The sequence below is a fragment of the Aotus nancymaae genome, unplaced genomic scaffold (genome assembly GCF_030222135.1).
Source record: "Aotus nancymaae isolate 86718 unplaced genomic scaffold, 86718_ANA_hifiasm-v0.15.2.pri h1tg000124l, whole genome shotgun sequence".
In the NCBI taxonomy this organism is placed as follows: domain Eukaryota; kingdom Metazoa; phylum Chordata; class Mammalia; order Primates; family Aotidae; genus Aotus; species Aotus nancymaae.
Window position 1 is genome coordinate 26,624 of NW_026988539.1, and position 14,342 is coordinate 40,965.

General features: G+C 54.6%; 1 protein-coding gene and 1 pseudogene across 4 annotated transcripts in view; one reads left to right on the plus strand and one right to left on the minus strand.

The window, feature by feature from the left end:
- Window positions 1-14,342, plus strand: part of GNG7 (G protein subunit gamma 7) — a 126,328-nt gene that overhangs the window by 20,424 nt on the left and 91,562 nt on the right. The gene's annotated exons all lie outside the window — the stretch shown is intronic.
- LOC135272689 (protein max-like) lies at window positions 13,436-13,902 on the minus strand (annotated as a pseudogene).

Here is a 14,342-nt window from a genome sequence, read left to right on the forward strand (position 1 = left end):
CATAGGGAAGGGTGACAGCCAGGCCGTGGCTTCTGTGCCCTGAGCTGACCTTCCCTTCCTGTCTCAAGGCAGGAGTGGCCCAGCCCACAGTGTGGAATTCTCCAAGCTCAGTAAACACCCTGGAGCCTGTGGGACGAGCTGGAGGTGCTCAGCCCCCATTCCCGCCTGCCCTCTGCCTGGGGGGAGTTATCAGAAAGGCTCTTTCCTTCCCAGAAGGCGCTGCTGGGCTCAGCTGCTGGGAACCGCTGCTGGGGTGGCAGCCAGGTCACGGTCACCGCTTCGCTCCGGGGAGGAGGGGCCTGCTGTGCTGTGGTACCTGGGTGAGCAGACAGAGGTGGAGCTCTGCCTGACAGCTGCTGCAGCTCCTTCCTCCCTCTCTATGAAGTCTCGCTCTGTCACTCAAGCTGGAGTGCAGTGGCGCGATCTCAGCTCACTGCAACGTCCGCCTCCTGGGTTCAAGCGATTCTCCTGCCTCAACCTCCCGAGTAGCTGGGATTACAGGTGCACAGCACCACACCCGGCTTTTTTTTTTTTTTTTTTTTTTTTAGTAGAGACGGGGTTTCTCCATGTTGGTCAGCCTGGTCTTGAACTCCCGACCTCAGGTGATCCGTCCGCCTCAGCCTCCCAAAGTGCTGGGATTACAGGCGTGAGCTGCCTTGCCCAGCCTCTTTTCTTTTTTCAATTGTGGTAAAAATATATGTAGCATAGTATTTACCATCTAGGCGGTTTCTAAGCGCACAGCTCAGCGGCGTTAAGCCATTCACACGGTGCTGCAGCCGCCACCACCATCATCTCCAGAACTTTCCATCTTCCCAAAGCGAATCTCTGTCCCCAAGAAACAGTCACTCCCCGTCCCCTCCCCAGCCCCTAGCACTGCCCCCGTCCTGCTTCCTGGCTCTGTGAATCTCTCAGCTCTAGGGACCTCCTAGCCGTGCAGTCACACAAGATTTGTTCGTTCGTCTGTTTTTTTGAGACGCAGTCTCTGTCTCCCAGGCTGGAACGCAGTGCTGCGATCTCGGCTCACTGCAACCTCCACCTCCTGGCTTCAAGCGATCCTCCCCTCTCAGCCTCCGGAGTCGCTGGGACTACAGGTGTGCCACCACACCTGGCTAATATTTTTCAAATTTTTTTGTGGAGATGGGGTCTTGCTAAGTTGCCCAGGCTTGGAACACACTTTCATCCCGGTGTTGGTATCACAGCCCAAGCTACGGTCACCTTTTTGCCTCCTGGGATACACTCAGACTGAGCCTGGGTACTGGGGACCTTCGGCAGGGAGTGTCTTCTCCACCACCCACCCTCACTTGGACACACACCCCCAGGGAGAAGGACAAATGTTTTGCGTCAGTGACTCTGCCCGGGGTGTCAGAACTGTAGGGATATGAATAGTCCACGGTGAAAACAAAGCCCCCCTCTATGCCGCGTTCCTGGCGTTGGGCTCGCCTTCCTGGAAGCAACTGGTGTTGTCAGTTTCGGGGGCTTTCCCTGGACATAGGCTGAACCCCAGCCCTCGTTACTGACTACTGACTTCTGCAGGACTCACCCTGCACCCTTTGCAAGCTTAAAAACCACCAGGAGCCGGGCGTGGTGACTCACGCCTGTAATCCCAGCACCTTGGGAGGCCGAGGCGGGCAGATCACCTGAGGTCGGGAGTTCGAGAACAGCCTGGCCAACACGGAGAAACCCCGTCTCTACTAAAAATACAAAATTAGCCGGGCGTGGTGGCAGGTGCCTGTAGTCCCAGCTACTCGGGGGGCTGACGCAGGAGAATCGCTTGAACCCGGGAGGCGGAGGTTGCGGTGAGCTGAGATCGTGCCATTGCACTCCAGCCTGGGTGACAAGAGTGACACACTCCGTCTCAAAAAACAAAACAAACAAAAAACCACCAAGAAGACTTGGCTCCAAGGAGGGCAGAGGCTCGGGCGAGCTGGCCTGAGGGTGCTGTGGTCAGCCCCGTTCCACGTGCCTGGCAGCCTGCCTGAGACACAGCCGGTGTTTAATAATCTACCCCAGGGAAAGAAAAAAAAAAAAAAAGAAGAAGAAACAGTTGGGAAAAGGTGCCAGGTGGTGGTCACATCAGGGCAGCTTGAATGCCTGTGGGGGCAAAGGTGAGGAGGAAGCGGCCTTTAAATAGTTGGTGGGGGTTTCGGGTGGGCGGAGGGAATGGAACTCACTCCTCTGTAGCGATCGGCGTGAGGGAAGGGGGCAGGTGAGTCCGTGGCTGCCGTAACAGAGGACCACAGACCCGGAGGCGTCAGTCCCCAGACACGTATCCTCTCACGATGCTGGAGGGCAGAAGTTCTGAATCAAGGTGTCCACAGGGCCGTGCTCCCTCTGGGGGCTCCAGGAGAGGATACTTACGGCGTCCTCTGGCTTCTGGGGGCTCCGGCAAACCTCGGCTTGTACTTATAGTTCAACTGCTCCAGTCTCTGCTTCCGTTTTCTGCTCTGTGTCTCCTTTTTGTTTGTTTATATTTTTGAGACGGATTCTTGCTCTGTCGCCCAGGCTGGAGTGCAGTGATGCGATCTCAGCTCACTGCAATCTCTGCCTCCCAGGCTCAAGCAATTGTGCCTCAGCCTCTCAAGTAGCTGGGATTACAGGCACCTGCCACCACGCCCAGCTGATTTTTGTATTTTTAATAGAAATGGGGTTTCACCATGTTGGCCAGGCTGGTCTCGAACTCCTGACCTCAGGTGATCGGCCCACCTTGGCCTCCGAAAGTGTTGGGATTACAGGCGTGAGCCACGGCCCCCAGCCAGGAATTCTTTTTCAATTACTGTTTTTGTATCTGGAGTCTTGCTCTGTTGCCCAGGCTGGAGTGCAGTGGCGCCCTCATAGCTCACTGCAGCCTTGAAAGCCTAGGGCTGAATCGATCCTCCCGCCTCAGCCTCCCCAGTAGCTGGACCATAGGTGTACACCACCACATTCAGCTTCAACATAAGAGTTGTTTTTTGTTTTATGTTTTTGAGACAGAGTTTTGCTCTTGTTGCCCAGGCTGGAGTGTAATGGCGCAATCTCAGCTCGCTGCAACCTCCGCCTCCCGGGTTCAAGCGATTCTCCTCCCTCAGCCTCCCAAGCAGCTGGGATTACAGGCATGCGCCACCATGCCCCGCTAATTTTGTATTTTTAGCAGAGACAGAGTTTCTCCACGTTGGTCAGGTTGGTGTCGAATTCCTGACCTCAGGTGATCCGCTTGCCTCAGCCTCCCAAAGTGTTGGAATGACAGGCGTGAGCCACCTCGCCCGGCCTCAGCATAAGAGTTTTAAGCAAATGCAATTAGTCGGTAACAATCATCTTCTGAGGTTCCTGGTGGACAAGAATTTTGAGGGGACACCATTACATCCTTTGCAAGGGAAGTGAGCATTACTCTGGTCTCAGTAAGCCACTGGGGTGTGCAGAGGGGGAGAGGCCGCCCCAGGAGGAAGGCGCTGTGGTAAGAAAAGGTGACTGTTGGTGAGGCCCCTGTTAGCGGAAGCCTGCACGAGTCACACCACCTCTGTGTAAGCTGCAACCTCCCAGCGCCTGTGGGAAGGGGCCACATCACCCCTTTTATAGATGAAATTGGGGCCTGGCACGGTGGCTCACGCCTATAATCTCAGCACTTTGGGAGGCGGAGGTGGGTGGATCACAAGGTCAGGAGTTCGAGACAAGCCTGGCCAAGATGGTAAAAGCCCGTCTCTACTAAAGATGCAAAAAAGTTAGCTGGGCATGGTGGCACGAGCCTGTAGTCCCCACTACTCGGGAGGCTGAGGCAAGAGAACTGCTTAAACCCGTGAGGCAGAGGTTGCAGTGAGCCGAGATTGTGCCATCGAGCTCTAGCCTGGGCAACAGAGTGGGACTCTGTCTCAAAAAATAAATAAATTAATTAAATTAAATTAAAAATAAATGAAACTGGAAGCTCAGGCTGGGAGGCCCCCCCAAGATCACAGCTCAGCCTGGAAGGGAGCCAGCGTTTCTGCCGCCGGAGTCTGTTCTGTGCACCTCGGCCGGGGGTGCTGACGGCACAGGTGCACCCCCGGGTCCCTCCAGGGTGGCCAAGAGGGGACCCTATGAAGCCCACCCCCAGCTGGTACATTTGCTTGAAAATCTCCTTTTGCCTTTAATTGCTTGAAAATGTTGGACTCCTACCCGAGCGCTTTCTTTTTTTTTTTTGAGACAGAGTCTCACTCTGTCACCCAGGCTGGAGTGCAGTGGCGCAATCTGGGCTCACTGCAACCTCCACCTCCCGGGTTCAAGCTGTTCTGCCTCAGCCTCCCAAGTAGCTAGGATTACAGGCGTGCACCACCATGCCCGGCTAATTTTTGTATTTTTAGTAGAGATGAGGTTTCACCATATTGGCCAGGCTGGTCTCGAACTCCCGACCTTGTGATCCGCCCGCCTTGGCCTCCCAATGTGCTGGGATTAGAGGTGTGAGGCACCTCGCCCGGCCCCCCAAGTGCTTTCTAATTTGTTTCTATAGAAAACAGTTCTGAGGCTTCGTCTATTTTTGTATCCTGTTGGTCTGAGGCTGGAGCGGCCCCTGGCATGGCAGGTTTCCTAGCACTTTGGCCCAGCTCTGGGGTGTAAGTTGGGGGATTGGGGCAGAGGTTTGCGAGGGGGCAGTGACCTGCCTGCAGAGAGGGGAGGTGGGGCAGCGTCCTGTATCTGGAGTGCAGGGGGCTCCGCCTTTCTCTCATTCTACAGTTTTTTTTAAATAGCTTTATTGAGATATAATTTATACACCATAAAATTCACGCTTTGAAAATGTGCAACTTGGCCGGGCGTGGTGACTCACACGTGTAATCCCAGCACTTTGGGAGGTTGAGTCGGGCAGGTTGCCTGAGGTCAGGCGTTCGAGACCAACCTGGCCAATGTGGTAAAATCCCATCTCTACTAAAAATGCAAAAATTAGCCGGGCATGGCGGCCTGCACCTGTAATCCCAGCTACCCAGGAGGCTGAGTTAGAAGAATCGCTTGAATCCGGGAGGCGGAGGTTGCGGTGAGCCGAGATCACCCCACTGCACTCCAGCCTCTGCAACAAGAGCGAAACTGCATCTCAAAAATAATAAAATAAAATAAAATAAAATAGCAATAATAAACTCTCAGGGTAGCCAGAATGACATTGTTTTGTTTTTCATGGATAGTAACCATTTTTCTAAACAGACAAAAAAGTTCGTGGAAATTCCAAAGACAGACCAAGAAACCGTCAGAGCTGGAGGAACCCGGACAGATGTGACGGTCAAACGCCACGTGGGCTCCTGCACGGGGTCAGGATGGGGCGGGAAAGGCCATGAGGGGAAAACTGGGGGAACCTGAGTCGAATGTGCCCTTTGGTGACTAGGAAGGTGCCAGCGTTACGCAGCCGTGAGCAGTGCCCTGTGGTTGGGGAGGACGGCCCCGTAAGAGGAAGCTGGTGAGGTGTGGGCGGGGCGCTCTCTTTGCACCTTTCCTGTAAATCTAAAATTACTCCAAATAAAATTGTTTATTAAAAAAAAAAAAAAAACAGGCAGGGATGGCGGCTCACGTCTGTCATTCCAGGACTTTGGGAGGCTGAGGCGGGCGGATCATTTGAGGTCAGGAGTTCAAGACCAGCCTGGCCAACATGTCCAAAACCCCTCTCTACTAAAAATTCAAAAAATGAGTGGGTGTGGTGTCGCACGCCTGTAATTCCAGCTACACCAGAGGCTGAGGCAGGAGAATCACTTGAACCCAGGAGGCGGAGGTTGCAGTGCTGAGGTCATGCCACTGCACTCCAGCCTGGGCGACAGAGCGAGATCCTGCCCTCAACATACACACACACAGGTAGAACGAATAAAAACATGGCTGAGAGCTTTGCAACGCCGGGGTAAAAGTGACCATGGCCTCAGTGTGCTGGGGTCAGCAAGGATTCGGGGAAGATGGAGAAGCCGGTGGGCGGAAGGATGGATGAGAGGCCAGCCCATCAGTCGGTCAGCAGATACTGACCTGACACTCACTGTGCCAGGGATAGCCTGGGTGCCTGGGGTCCAGCCCGAGGCAGGTGAAATCAGTTCCTGTCCTCAGATAGACACACGCCCAGACACACAGACAAACCAAACAGAAGGTCTTAGAAGATAACAAAATGTTCACGCCTATCATCCCAGCACTTTGAGAGGCTGAGGCGGGAGGATCGCTTGAGGCCAGGAGTTTGAGACCAGTCTGGGCAACGTAGCAAGACCCCATCTCTACAAAAAATTAATAAAATTAGCCAGGCATGGTGGTGCACACCTGTAGTTCCAGTGACTCAGGAGGCTGAGGCAGGAGGATGGCTTGAACCCAGGAGGCTGAGGCTGCAGGGAGCTGTGATTGCACCATTGCACTCCAGCATGGGCAACAGAGCAAGACCCTGTCTCAAAAATAAAAAAAAAAAAGGAAAAGAAAAAAAATAGGATGAGGTGGCACCATGAGGAGAGAGAGACTGTGCCACGTGGTGTCCGGGAAGGTCTCGAAGGAGGGGAAATCCCTGCCGACTGCCGACCGCTGCAGGATGGGGAGGAGCATTGAAGGCAGAAGGAAGGGCATTCTGGAGGGCTCTCTGGAGGCGGAGGTCTGGGAGTCACGGCAGAGGCCCAGGCCAGGCCTTTCGGGGCTAGAGGCAGAGAGGAGGACAGGGAGGAGGACAGTCATGAAGCACTGTGGACCTGTGTCCTGTTGAATGTCCTTGGTCTGAGGTGACCTAGTGTGGCTTCTTAACCAGACTGATGGGGTCCTCAGGACTCACAGCCCGAGGCAGGGTCAGAGCTGCAGGGCCGGGCCGGGTTCCGTGTCTGGACAGCTGGTGAGCTCTGCCCCTCTGAAAGGCCAGCAGTTGGGTGGGAGTCAGGGACGCTGCTCAGCACCCTGCAGTCCCCAGGACGGCCCCAACCCAGAGAACACTCCAGCCCCAGACTTCAGAGGCCTTGGGTTAACGGAATGTAACGAGGCTGGAATAAGCTGAAGCTTTTCTCAGAGTCCTGTGCTAGGCAGCGCTTGTGGAAGGGTCCTTCTGGTTCCAAGACGCTTTCATTCGCAGTCACCTGCATGACCTGGGAGGCAGTGGCTGCCAAGTGCCCAAAAGTGGCCCAGAAAGCTGGGCTGTTCCACACTCTTTGCCCAGCCCAGCACTGAAGCCAGGGAAGGGGGCCTTGGGCTGGAGCCGCGGCACAGATCACGGCTGCAAGTTCTGGCTCTGCTGACGGCTCCAGGGTGGCCTTGAACCGGCCGCTGCCTGCCTCCTGCCTCAGCGCCTTGTTTAAAAGAGGAGGAACTCACAGCGTTGAGAACTGACGTGCGGTGCGAGATGGGGCCGCCGCCGTGGAAGCCAGTCTGGTGGTTCCTCAAAAGGCTGAACATGGAGTCATCACGTGACCCAGCAATTCCGCTCCTAGTTATGTGCCCGGAGGAGCTGGAAGCACGTGTTCAAATAGAACCTTGCCACACATGTTCACACAGTTCCTATGACTCACAATGGCGAAAAGGTGTAAGTGACCTGAGTCTCCGTCTGTGGGTGAATAAACACAGCGCAGCCCTCCACACACTGGAACATGGCTCAGCTGTGAACGAGGCTCTGACCCAGGCCGCAGTGCAGATGCAGCTTGGGGACGTCACACTCAGTGAGAGACGGCCAGATGCAAAGGACCAAGCAGTGTGTGGTCCCATTTCTATGAAATGTCCGGGACAGGCCGGTCCAGAGAGGCAGGAACGGGATGTGTGGGTGCAGGGGGCTGGAAAGGGAGATGGGAAGTGACAGCCGATGGGGATGGGGTGTCTTTTGGGGGTGCTAAGAATGTTCTAGAACTAGATAGAGATGATGGCTGCGTGAATGCCACTGTGTCATACTGCACGGAATGTCTGGAAAGGGAGTTTTGATGTTGTTTTCATTTCTTTTTCTTTTTTTTTTTTTTTTGAGACAGTGTCTCTGTCACCCAGGCTCGAGTGCAGTGGTGCAACCTCGGCTCACTGCAGCCTCCACCTCCCAGGTTCAAGCCATTCTCCTGCCTCAGCCTCCCGAGTAGCTGGGACTGCAGGTGCCCGCTGCCATGCCTGGCTAATTTTTTGTTTGTTTGTTTGTTTGTTTTAGTAGAGACGGAGTTTCACCGTGTTGGTCAGGCTGGTCTCGATCTCCTGACCTTGTGATCCGCCCGCCTTGGCTCCCAAAGTGCTGGGATTACAGGCGTGAGCCACCGTGTCTGGCCCACATGCTGCGTGCATTTCACCATACATGTGCATGAGACCCGACGTGCAGGGACCCCCAGCAGGTACGCGGAGGGCAAGGAGAAGGTGGCAGGGAAAGTCTCACCTGCTTTCTGGTGACCATGCTCAGGCTGCAGCTGGAGGAGCTCTCTTCCCGCCCTGCTGGGACCTCTCGAGCCTTGGTGTCTGATCCCAGCGTGGTTCACTGGGTGGTGAGGATGTAGTGTCGGAACAGACGCCTGCCACGCACCCACCTGTACAAGGCCAGCTCCCTTTAGCAAGGAGCCCTGGGGGTGGGCGCGGGGCCCAGGCTCCCTGAGTGGATTCTGAATTGCACTTGCCCGGCCTTTAGGTGTCGCTGTGGCGGTGACCTTTGCCAGCCTTAAGCTGTTAAGAATTTCTGTTACTGGCTGGTGCAGTGACTCACACCTGTAATCCCAGCAATTTGGGAGGCAGAGGTGGGCAGATCACAGGGTCAGGAGATCGAGACCAGCCTGGCCAACATGGTGAAACCCCGTCTCTACTAAAAATACAAAAATTAGCTGGGCGTGGTGGTGGGGGCCTGTAATCCCAGCTACTCGGAAGGCTGAGGTAGGAGAATTGTTTGAACCAGGGAGGCGGAGGTTGCAGTGAGCCGAGATCGTGCCACTGCACTCCAGCCTGGTGACAGAGTGAGACTCTGTCTGAAAGAAAAAAAAAAAGGATTTTCTGTTATTGATGTGTGACGTGATATGGGGTCGCCGCCGTGGAAGCCAGTCTGGAGCTTCCTCAAAAGGCTGAACACGGAGTCGTCACATCACCCAGTAATTCCACTCCTAGTCGTGTGTCCAGAGGCGCTGGAAGCAGGCCTTCAAATAGAACCTTGCCAGCAGTGTTCACACAGAATGACTCACAATGTCAAAAAGGTGGAAGTGACCCAAATGTCCATCAGTGGGTCAACAGAGAAACACGGCTCGGCCCTCCACACACTGGAGCGCGACTCAAAGCTGTTAAGAGTTTCTCATTCATGCCTTGTTCATTCGGGTTTCACCCACTGCTGGAGTCTGGGTTTATTGGCATAGCCAGGGTCCCTTGATCTTTTTTTCCAAATATTTAAATCAGGATCTCTTCTGCTCAGGACTGTGGACATTTGGGGCCGGATCGTTCTCTGGGGTGGGGCTGTCCTGGGCATTGCATGGTGCTAAGTGGCGTCCCCAGCCTCCACCCACTCCCTGGCAGGAGCACCCCCAGTTCTGACAATGACAGATGTCCCCAGACATTGCCCAGTGTTCCCTGGGGGCAGGGTCACCCCTGATTGAGACCCCCCCAGGCTAGGGGAATCTACAGACCCCCAAGAGACGCTTTATCCCATGATCCTCTGCTCCACTGAGTTCCCAGGAGGCTGCACGCATTGAAATCCCACCCTGAGTGGGGAGGGAGAGGAGGTGAGTCCCAGGAGCTGGGGGGTCCCCCTGGTTTTTGCCGTCTGCCCCATCTGGAGTTTATTCTCAAGACTACTGTGAGCAGGGAACAGACTGCATTTTTTCCAAGTAATTAACACAGGATCTCCCCCACTCCGGGCAGTGTAGACACCTGCTCGTCCCGTGAGGCAGTGGCTTCAGACAATGGACTTCAGGTGAGGGCCTGACAGCCCAAAGCCACCCTACGTGTTAAGTCGACACCCAATTCAACGTAATTCAGTGAATTCACCTAGTTCGATGTAGGCGCTGATTCAACAGGACACAGCATGTGGGCTGTGCCACAAGGAGGCCACAGCCACCAGCGGGGCTGACTTCTCACCAGAAGTTCTTTGTCTGAATTCCTTCGTCACGGCCTTTACACCCCATCCTTTTCCCTGGCTGGTCCTACCCGGCTACAGGGCCGTGTTAGGACGTTCAGGGCCTGGGGCACCTCCTCCACTCAAAAAAACATCTGAAGTTGGCTGGGCGAGGTGGCTCACACCTGTAATCTGAGCGCTTTGGGAAGCCGAGACGGGCAGATCACCTGAGGTCAGGAGTTCGAGACCAGCCTGGGCAACATTTTTAGCAGAGACAGGGAAAACCCTCTCTACTAAAAATACAAAATTAGCCCAGTGTGGTGGCAGGAGCCTGTAATCCCAGCTACTCAGGAGACTGAGGCAGGAGAATCCACCTGCCTCGGTCTCCCAAAGTGCTGGGATTACAGGTGTGAGGCACCGCTCCCAGCCTACTTTTTATTTTTTTAGAAACAGAATCTCACTCTATTGCCCAAGCTGGAGCACAGTGGCGTGATCAAGGCTCACTGCAGCCTCCACCTCCTGGGTTCAAGCGATTCTCCTGCCAGTCTCCTGAGTAGCTGGGATTACAGGCAGCCGTCACCATGCCCAGCTAATTTCTGTAGTTTTAGTAGAGATGGGGGTCTCACCATCTTGGCCAGGCTGGTTTGATCTCCTGACCTCAAGTTCCACTCGCCTTGGCCTCCTAGAGTGCTGGAATTACAGGCGTGAGCCACCGCGGTGGGCCTTTAAATTGCATTTTTAAATAAATCATTAAATAGATTCAGGCTGCGCACCGTCTTGCGCACCTGCCAGCAAGCCCTACGCAGGACGGGACCCCCTCCTGCCGCCGTGGTGGGACGGGGCATCTCCAGCCCCCTCCATGGTGACAGTGAGGCCGCCTCTCGGGCCATGACCAGCAGGTGGCAGCACAGCCCAGCTCCCAGGAGACCTGTGCTGGCTCCAGCTTCCAGCCTCCCAGAAACACCGCAGTCCAGACGCTCGCCAGGCGGAATTCCTCGCCCCTGAAGTCAGTCTGCGCGTAGACATTCGCGATGCCCGATCCCAAGTCATCAGTTCCCACTCTGCGTCTCCCAGGCTGTCTCGCCAGGCCCTGAATGCCTGGGCTGAGCGGCTTAGTAAGGGTCTGGGTGGCGGGGAACCCTGGGCGCCACACCCAGGGGCAAGTGTGGGGGAGGGTCCCTGCTTCCCAGAAAGCAGATGGGGAGACGGAAGCCACCCAGCGCCAGTGCCGGGTGCGGTCATTTCTGAGAATGTTTAGGACGCTTCCCCGGAGCTTGGCACGTGAGCTGGGTCCCTCCCAGCCCCCACTGCTTGACTGGAACTGAGAGTGTCCAGTTTAGTGCCCAGCAGACAGGTGTCTGAGCGCTCAGGCTGACTGAAACCAAACCTGGCCTGGGAGAAACGTATCCTGGAGGCCAGTTTGGTTCAAACCTCTTCTGAAATCTGTCAGCATATTGCAAAAATGAAAGATGTTCTTTTGTGCTTGTAATCCCAGCACTTTGGGAGGCCGAGGCGGGTGGATCACCTGAGGTCAGGAGTTCGAGATCAGCCTTGCCAACATGGTGAAACCCCATCTCTACTAAAAATACAAAAATTGGCTGGGCACGGTGGCTCATGCCTGTAATCCCAGCACTTTGGGAGGCCAAGGCAGGCAGATCATGAGGTCAGGAGTTCGAGACCATCCTGGCCAACATGGTGAAACCCCGTCTCTACTAAAAACATAAAAATTAGCCAGGTGTGGTGGCAGGTGCCTATAATCCCAGCTACTCATGAGGCTGAAGCAGGAGAATCGCTTGAACCTGGGAGGCAGAGGTTGCAGTGAGCCAGGATCGTGCCACTACACTCCAGCCTGGGTGACACAGCAAGACTCTGTCTCAAATAATAAATAAATAAATACAAATTAGCCAGGTATGGCAGTGCACACCTGTAAGTCCAAGCTATTTGGAAAACTGAGGTGGAAGGATTGCTTGAGCCCAGGAGTTTGAGACCAGCCTGGGCAAGATAGCAAGACCCCATCTCTACTAAAAAATAAAAAAATTAGCGGCCAGGTGTGGTGGATCATGTCTATAATCCTAGCACTTTGGGAGGCGGATGCATCACCTGAGGTCAGGAGTTCGAGACCAGCCTGGCCAATATGGTGAAACCGCGTCTCTACTAAAAATACAAATGTTAGCTGAGCATGGTGGTAGGTGCCTGTAATCCCAGCTACTCAGGAGGCTGAGGCTGGAGAATCGCTTGAACCTGGGAGGTGGAAGTTGCAATGAGCCAGGACTGCACCACTGCCCTCCAGCCTGGGTGACAGAGCGAGACTCTGTCTCAAAAATAATAATAATAATAAATGAAAATAAAAGAAATAGCCAGGTGTCCAGGCTGCTCAGGAGGCTGAGGCAGGAGGATCTCTTGAGCCCAGGAGGTTGAGGCTGCAGTGAGCCACAATCACGCCATGCACTCCAGCCTGGGCGACGGAGCGAGCAAGACCCTGTCTCAAATAATAATAAGTAATGAGGAAGCTCTTTGTCATGTTATTTGAGGCCACGTGGGCCGTCCCCTGGGGCAAGACCCTTGCGAGAGACTTCCCCATGCTGTCATCATCTTGACCTGGTGACATTAACTTCCTAGGCGCTAAGGGAGGGGGGCTCTGTTTTGGGGAGCACTGGGCGGGGAGCCAGGCAGGTGCCCGGTGGTGGCGGCAGGCCTTGGCTGTTGGTGTAATGTGCACGCTCACCTGCTTTTCCTGTAGTGTTCAACTTCCTCACTCGTGGTCAAGGAGCTCCAGAAATGCTTCGAGTTCACTGGCTCACCGAGGGTCCCCAATAGTCCAGAGGCACCCCTAGTTCCCTCTGGATAGTCCTGCAGTGGCCGATCTGCAGCTCTGAGCTCTGGGGACCCGCTCCCTTAGCCCAGCGTGATGGTTTGCTGGGGTTCTGTCCCCACTTTCTTTTCACACTGCTCTAAGGATCTGGTCTTTCACTTGGAGCAATACATAGCTTTTTAGAAAAAGGAAAAAAAAAAACTTAAAAAGGAGGAGGGTTAATTTTGATGACTCCAAGCTGCTCACCTTCTCAAAGTAGAGCAGTTCACAGATTCACAAAGTCTATCAAACGGAGGTGAGGGCGGACCAAGAGGCCACCTGGGCGGGGCAGGCGTCCTCCGGGCATGTGCCCGGCAGGGCTGGAGGAGCTGGTAGGGTGGGCAGGATGCTGTGTGCTCAGAGCTGCGGCCGGCTGTCTGTCCTCCACAGAAAAAGCTGCCAGGTTGGTGTGTTTTGGTTTAAAAATTCCTGGTGGGGACAGAGAATCCTTGAAGGGAATACATTTAAAAAAATACACAGTGGAAATGGGGAAGGAGAACGAGAGCTGTTGTTCAAGAGCTTCTGCGTAAAAATAAATTTTTTTTTTAAAAAAGGAAGAAAGAGAGAAATAGTCTCTTAAATGATTCTGAGGGTTCTACCGAGGGGCTGAAAGGAGGGTGGGACGCTGGAGACGGTTTCATGGCTGGCCTGCCCCGAGAGGCTTAGCTGGCCTCCGTCCGGAGCTGCTTCCGCTCTGGGGCTCTTCAGGCTCAGACTGAGCTGGCTCTGAGCCCCCATGGAAGGCAGAGATGGTGCTGCCCTGGGCGCTGGGGTAGGGGCTGTCGTCTGCGGAGGGGCAGTTGGCGTGCAGCCGGGCGCTCGGCCTCGCCTTCTCAGCACGGACTTGCTGCTGCAGAGCATCCGCCGCTGGAGGCCGTCAGTATCCTGCTGGTGTGTGCGGTCTTCCCTTCGCATGTACTGGGTATCCTCTGTGGCTGTGTCTAGCGTTCGGGCCGGGATGCCTTCTCTCCTTGGAGTGATGGGACTGAGTCCCACAGACCGTGAAAGCTGTCTCTGATGTGGTCCCCTGCGTTTTCGTTCCAATGCTTTATGATGAGCCCGTTTGTCAGCCAAAGACCGAAAACTCTTCCTCACTCCCCAACTCCATGTCATCATCGTTACGGCTCATTTCCTACGGCCCAGGGAGCCCGCTGGCGGGGAAGGGGTGGAGGGGAGGGGGCAGTCACCGACAACAGCAGGCCGAGTCCCCCCAAAACACACGCACTCACTCGCTCACTCGCTCTTTTTTTTAATATAGTTTACATATGTGGATACATATTTATTCTTTTTTACTCAAGTCACATTTAATATCTTTGTCACAGGAAGGCTGACAATATGAAACTTCCCATGTATGAAAACTCAAAAATCACCAGACTAAGTGGCAAGGGGCCTTTGAGAAGTAAAAAGGCCCGTCCCCCCCTCCAAAAAAAAAAAAAAAAAGCCGGGCACGGTGGCTCACGCCTGTAATCCCAGCACTTTGGGAGGCCGAGGTGGGTGGATCACAAGGTCAAGAGATCGAGACCAGCCTGGCCAACATAGTGAAACCCTGTCTCTACTAAGAATACAAAA